Here is a 7394-nt window from a genome sequence, read left to right on the forward strand (position 1 = left end):
TTTTTTTTTTTTTTTTTTTTTTTTTAGCTTGGACTTCCTGTTGGAGCTTCCGCATTGCCCGTTGCTGGTTGCTTATCGTCGGTATTCATCAGCTGGTGTAGCAGGCAGCAACCTACAGTACACATCAGGGAGAGCACCACCAGCAGCACCACCCATGAGAGGGATCCATCTATCAGACTGCAGTTAAAACGCTGCTCTGTGATTCATCCGCACTACTTGTCACCCTGAGGTGCAAACAGAGTAATCATAACTCTCTGTGCTGTTATGACTTTACCTTATTAGGTAACCTCAATATATTCAGCCCCCCCACACACACACACACAAGAAAAAGTAAGACATGCCAGCTCCTGAATCACAACAAACACATGGACTTACCCGGTTAAACACAGCTGCAGTGTGGATCTTCCTCCTCTTGCTTTTGTTCTTCTTCTTTTTTCCCCCCCTCTTGATCCAAGCTGAGTTAAGAGTTGACTGTAATGGTAACTTCTCCTTTTTTCCTCTCTCTCTCTTCCCCTCTCTCCAGCTATTAGACCCTCCCCCTGTGCTTTTCAGTCTGGAAAAGGAATGACACCATCCTTCCAAACAAGTTCTTTCTCGTTTGACTTTGGCTCAGGACTTGTGTATTACTATGTAAACAGCATCTCTCTCTCTCTCTCGCTCTCTCTCTCTCTCTCTCTCTCTCTTCATAAACTGTCCAGTCAGACCCCTCCTCCTCCTCCACTACCTCCTCCTCCTCCTCCTCCTCCTCCTCCTGCCCTCTTTTCTCTCTGGATTCTTGCAGCATTCTTCAGTCAATGACATCAACCCCTGTTGCCTCTCCTTGTAAGGTCAGACTGAGGGAATGAGGGAACGAGAGGGAGGGAGAGATAATGGGGCTGGAGGCTTGATTAGATACAGACACTAAAAGCGGTCAGTGTTTTTTAAACACAAGGAGGTCTCACAAACTGAAGAAAAGTATGCTCACATGGATAATCTGTGGACTAGGTTTATCTTTATTTGCCGTCAGGAAAAGAAAGAGGGGGGGAAAAAAAAGGCTTGTTTTTTTTCATAAGTTTCTTTCACTTGCCTCGACAGGCAAAGCTGATGATCAGATTGTAAAGGCATTATTCTGCCTGCCAAGAGCTCTGCCACATCGTTATTTGCCTTGCACTAAGGCAGTAAACATGCGAAAGCTTAGATTGCTTCTCTCTACCCGATTAGTGTGCTCGATTATGCAGAATAAACAACATATTTTATGGCTCTTTCTCAACTCGTACTGCTGTTCATCCTGCACAATAAGGATGTGTGCACGCTCAAACTGGTGTAAAATGACACTTCTATGACTTTTATGTCTCACCCACACACATCACATTCACCCACAGCTCATGTCCTGGGTGACTCATGTAGCCAACTTTTTTTATTTTTTATCTTATCACACTTTTAGGTGTTGTCATTGTTTGCGTAAGGCGAGGAATCTCCCTTAACATGTCTATTATTGGATCCTTTTGACGTACATTTTAATATTTATTTCTATTTTTAGAAGATGAACGTCTATCAAGTGATAGAATCAAGTCTCACGTTTGCATTTTCAGGGTGTTAATCAGCTTGTTAATCATCACCAACTGATTAATGATTAAAGTCAAGCAAAAATACCAAAGATTTGATAGTTTCAGCTTCTCAAGTGTGACAATTTCCTGCTGCAGTTTATCTTATGTGATAATAAACTGAATATCTTTCAGGTTTTGGTCGTGGAAAAACAAACAATTTCATGTCATTTTTATTATTTTCTGGCATTTTATGGACCCCAATTTCATGTCATTTTTATTATTTTCTGGCATTTTATGGACCCCCTTTTTTTTAAAATAGACTAAATAGACAGCAGTTGGCCAGTTTGGCTGAGAATATTATTTTTAAAATACATTTCTTCAAGTGTGCACTTTTTCTTCTGACTCATGACCCTACTCTGTAAAATTCCTATCAAGATCACCATATGACACTGAGGTTGTGACACAGTGCAGTAATACTTAAATCAGGTTGTGAAACCATACAAACTTCTGCAGCAGCTGTTGTGTAACCTGTTGGTGCCTGATTCATGTCTGTGAACTACAGGGAGTGGTCATCGGGGTCTTTGATAGCCTATTGTGCTACGAGGAATGTTTCCAGTCTCTCCTCACTTCCACTGGGATGAAAAAATGTGTCGGATTTCCACTCAGAGATTTCCACAGCACCTCTGAGACCAAAAAAAAAAAAAAAAAAAAANAAAAAAAAAAAAAAAAAAGCACACCCCATCCTGGCTGCCGGCTCTCAGGCAGGTGACATGCGAGAGAAGAGGTCAATGTTTGTGTGCAGCTTCCAAATTCCTGCCAGTTCGCAGCTTGCTCTCTGTCTGACTGGTGAGTGGAGTAAGGAAAGCTGCAGTGACACGTGTAATGCTCTTCTGCCCTTTTTCAGCAGGCTGCAGAAACCGGGTGGTGCCATGGTGACTGAAGTTTGGAAAGTTTTGATCAGGCAAGGTGAAGGCAGCTTTTGGGGTCCAGTCAGTCTGGAGGTATGACCAAAAAAAACAGAAACATCAAAATCAGAGCCAGACAACCTGGAGAGCAGCCAAACCTTGGAATGAACAGTTCCTCTCCCCCTCCCTCTCCAAAGTGCCATATTTCTCTCCCTCTCTACTTCATGCTGCATTCCCCCCCCCCTCCACTTTTTCCCCCCAATACTTCCATTTTTCAGTCTGCCCTCCGTACGCTGCACTTTTATTTCCTTTGCCATTTTTTCTTTTTTCCACTCCACCCTCTCCACCTCCCGCTGCTCATGTGAGTCAGTACCTGCTCGTAATACCTCAGTGCTCAGGGTTAATATCCTGATCTTGGATCATTTCCGAACTTTAAAGAGGCTCTCTCTCACTCTCTCTCTGCCTCCCTCTCCCTCTCTCTCTCTTTTTCTCTCTGCACACACTCACTCTCCCATTTTCTCTCAACAAAGGAAAACTGGGAAGCCTTTTGAATGCAAGGTAAATGTTTTTAATTGCTCACACCCAAGTTTATACATACACACACTGTTCCAGGCCCTTCCCACCCTAGCCCTCCATACCTAAGGTAATAAGAAAAGGCACTACTAAGGACTACAAACTGAGTTTAAAAAAAGGTCCAGCATGTAAGATTTAGAGGCTCTACTTACAGAATATGATGGAAATTGAATATAATATGTGTAACTATGTTTTCATTCATAAAAAATATGAATTGTTATGTTTTTGTTACCTTAGTCTAAGCCTTTTGTGTCTGTAGATGCCAAAGATCCACCATGTTGAACCAACATGTTTCTACAGTAGCCTAGAACAGTCACTGTAGTTTTTCCTTCACACTAAGAAGGAAAGGGTGAAACGAGGGGGTTGCAATGAGTTACTACAATACTAGATGCCTCCAAATCCTACACACTGGTCCTTTAAAGATGGGTAATGCGTATATCATCTAAATAAAGCGGTCGAATCTTTCCATGAGACTTCATGTGATCCTTTCACACAGATTTTCCTTTCAGAAATTCATTTAATGTAGCTGTAGAGAGCAGGGACTCATTGCACTTTACACTTTTTGGCAACACAAACTTTATTTGATATTATCTGTAAAAAGTTCTATATTCATTCATATGATTTTCCACTATTCTAATCCACATTTCTGATTATTCTGGTTCAGATTTATGAATGTTTTGAGATGTGTGATAGTTTATTAAAGAATTTGTAAAATAGTGTGCATAAATCTTCCCCAGTCTAGCCCGCGATGGTGGTGATAGTGTTGCACACGAAGCAAAAAACTATTTAGCCGTCAAGCAGAAATTCGAGGCGTACGTTAGGCAGGATGAAAACCTGCATACTTATGACAGAACATGGTCTCCTCACTCAGCACCCCGAGGAAAAATCCCTCTGCTGCCAAACTGGCGTCCAGTCAAAGCCAGCGTGAGACTGCAGTGCTCCAGTTTCATCAGCAGGTGTCAGACTGATACACATCACTGTGGCGTGCAGAGCCAAACTAAAAAAGCCTCAAGGGAAGAAGATTCCCCCATATCTCTGTCTGATAAAGGACAGGAGGATGACATCGAACAGATTGTTGAGGAGAATGGACAGAAGCATCACAGGGGATAAACAGTGCAGCAGCAGAAGTGGTGTTGGTGGTGGTCTAGACAAGAAAGGTTGGAGCGAGAGAAAATGTGGGGTAATTGCAGTGGAGAAGGGAAGAGAATTGTAAATAATAGAGGAGAGTTGGGAACTCCTCGTACGGTTTTGTTTGAGTGGACAAACACACACAAACATCATGAGTGCAGAGACTCTGTACCACCCACACACAAATATCAAAACACCCAACGAATATGTGTGCTGAAGAATCCCAGCAAGAAACAGTGAACCACCAGCCCGAAGCATCAACTAATAATACACACAAGCTCTCTCTCCCACTGGCTAAAACAAAGCTAATCACATAAGCACGGTCATTAGAGAGCACCTTATGAGAGGCTGCCTCTTTCTCATAACATTTCTATCTCTCCCTCGTCCCCACCCACCTCCCCTTCACAAAAACAAACCACAGAGAATTCTCCTTTTCTCCTCCCTCGGTCCACTCCCCCTCCTCCTTCACTTCTCCTTCACCACTTGCATTTTTTTCTCTCTTCTCTTCTTCACATGTGAAACCCAATGCAGCCCGGCTGTCACATACTCGCCCTCCCTTCCTCCTCAAGACACACATTCGCTGTCTAACTAACTTGGTGGCTCCTCGAGGGCAGATGCGTAACATGTGCTTCTAATTAACACATGTAGTAACACAGACTAGCAGCAGTTAAGCTCAGCAGAGCACAGGATAAATATGGAAAGCAGTGGGCAGCGATGAAGTAAAGACAATGGGGAATAGAAAAAAAATTGGCATCTTTTAGAGGAGTTTAACCAACAGGAGCTTGTTTTCTTTGAAGGAAAATGGTTTGCCAACCTTTAGAATGACTTTGGCAACCAGCATTACCATTCATCAACGCAGAACATCTTTAGAGTACCTGAATGAGACACTATTAAAGCTGTTATTCATTATCATTGAGGTGCAACTTACATAACAGCCAGGAGCTGATAGACAGATAGTGACAGGTACATGAAAGTCACTGATTACAGAAATGAGGGGTGTGTGGGTCCCTGAGTTAATACTGCTGCATTTAAATTCATCGCAGCATCGTCACCACAGATAAGAAAACAGGAGACTTTCTGACAGGAACATGTAAGAAGTCGTCCGTATGTGTCGAAAGGTGGTTTCATGCCAATGCACATGCTTTGTTAGCGTTAATGCAAACGTGTGCGGAGGAGTTAGAAAAGGCGTTGAAAGGCAGTCATCTTTGTGAATGGCCCATGTATCATGGGTGAGATTAGTGTCAAGAATTCCTTCCCTCTGTGGTTGACCTTGTCTCGCATTGACAGTCCATATCGTAGATCATTGTGTTGTCACTGGTGTACTGTATGGATATATATGAAGCATGTGAGTGTGTGTGATCAGGCTGCAACTACTTTCTTTATTATTATGTGCTAAATTAATCACTTAAAACATCAGTGAAAAATACCGGATACATGATTTTGTAGAGCTCAAGGTTAAGTTGTAAAATGTCTTGTATTGTTCGACCAACCAAAGATCTTCAGTTAATTGTGATGTAAGAGAGGAAAAGCAGCAACTAATCAATTGTCAAAATAGTTGCAGATTGATTTTCTGCCAATAGATTGATCGACTGATTGCTACAGCTCAAGTGTGTTTGCGTCCAACTAAATATGAATCGTAGTGACAGGAAACGACAGGCGGAGCAGGATAGATACACCTTGATTAACCGAGGATTTCTGCAATGATGTGGTGAGAAGAGACAGACTGACTGAGATGTTGTAGAGACTTCCAGACTTCCACAGACTGATGGGCAGATGGAGGGGGAATTGAGAGCCAGAGATGGAGACAGGGGTCGAACACAATATACTCAGTCTGCAATCACACATATCAGAGGTGAGTTTTCTAACCAGGTTCAGGGTATGTAAGCCAACAGCCCAGAGTGAAGCTGACTGTCCATGCAGCTGCGTAGGGCATCATCACTTCAGCCCCAGTGGGGACCCAACAGAAAGAGCTATCACACGTCTATATATAAACCCACAGTGAAGGGATTGGCTGGATTATGTATGATTTGTTATGTCTGACAAGTCACACATCCACTTTAAACTCTTTATTGCAATATCACACCCACGAATCTGCATCTCTTTCCTCTGTCTATTTAATTCTTGAAGTGATTAGATCGCTGTGACTTTCCTCCATCCATTCTGGAGTGCTAATTTTGACTTCACACAGCATTGTCTCCACACCTCTCCCGAACATGACTCAACTGTTCTTTGCTTTCCTTCCCATCTCTCCCCCCCATCTGCCCGTGTCTTTGTCTCCCCGTCCTCCCATCTGTCGCGCTCTCTTCCCCTCTTTCTTCTTCGTCCAATGTATGTAAAGTCAACAAAACACGAGTGACCACGCACATGCGCCTTCACCGTCCAGACGGCTCATCATTTTCTGGCCAAACACTTACAGAAACAGCACACATAAATGTTTAATCAGAAAGGAGAAGGGGGTGGTAGGAGGAGTAAAAACAAAAACAAGTGTTGATACGAAACTGAAGTGAGACAGGGATGAATCAGGTGTAGTGGTGTTTGAGATATAGATTTAAGCGAGAGAGAGAGAGATGTAGATAAAAGAGCCACTCCTCTCATTTCTTTTCACCAGGGAAGACAGGATAAAGGGAGGCAAACACAAAAAGAGGGAGTAGGATGAGGGGATGTGATTCACAGTCTACAGAAAGCAAGATATATAGACGCAGAGATGACTGAGGGGCGGATCAATACGGAGAGACGACAGAGAAAGAGGTGGAGACTTGAGTGTGCAGGAAAACCCTCGTTTTTTTTTTTTTACAGGATTCTTTAGTATTAGTGTATGTGCGTTTTCTTTTTTTGTTGAGCGATCTGTGTGAGGGAGGGTGATTGAGGGGGAGATGGAGAGAGGGGAGAAGCGTAGAGGAAACCGCTGCAGTGCATTGTTAGGCTGAGCGCACACAGGAGAGGGAGACAGAGAGAGAATCCCCCATTTTAGCTCAACAATATTACAGCAGTGCAGAGATATCTCCACAACAATGGCAGCCCGGCACTCTCAGCTCTGTGCTATTGATCTTGTAGTGGCAACCCAATACACACACAGTCAGACTAATTGTTTGTTCCAACCTCTCGTTAGATTAATGCCTTTGGTTGTTTAGATCTTTCTGGTTTTGTCATCAGTGTCAGTGCCAATAACTCAGGTAACTGTAATACTGGCTGCAAATTGAATTTCATGTTGTAAACCTAGTATTGCATGTAACTACTGGTGATATTGATACCTCTTATTATT

General features: G+C 42.9%; 1 protein-coding gene and 1 long non-coding RNA gene across 2 annotated transcripts in view; one reads left to right on the plus strand and one right to left on the minus strand.

Annotated features, from left to right (window-relative positions):
- Positions 1-670, minus strand: part of LOC104929015 (uncharacterized) — a 9112-nt gene extending 8442 nt beyond the window's left edge. Inside the window, exon 1 of the long non-coding RNA XR_797323.3 lies at positions 376-670. This is a non-coding gene — a long non-coding RNA (uncharacterized LOC104929015). The remainder of the gene's footprint in view (positions 1-375) is intronic.
- A 1623-nt stretch (positions 671-2293) lies between these two features.
- fam131bb (family with sequence similarity 131 member Bb) overlaps positions 2294-7394 on the plus strand; it is a 27935-nt gene continuing 22834 nt past the window's right edge. The window contains exon 1 of the mRNA XM_027286480.1: positions 2294-2527. The gene's annotated coding sequence lies outside the window, so the exon portion shown is untranslated. The remainder of the gene's footprint in view (positions 2528-7394) is intronic.

This window comes from Larimichthys crocea, chromosome XIII, assembly GCF_000972845.2.
Source record: "Larimichthys crocea isolate SSNF chromosome XIII, L_crocea_2.0, whole genome shotgun sequence".
In the NCBI taxonomy this organism is placed as follows: Eukaryota; Metazoa; Chordata; class Actinopteri; family Sciaenidae; genus Larimichthys; species Larimichthys crocea.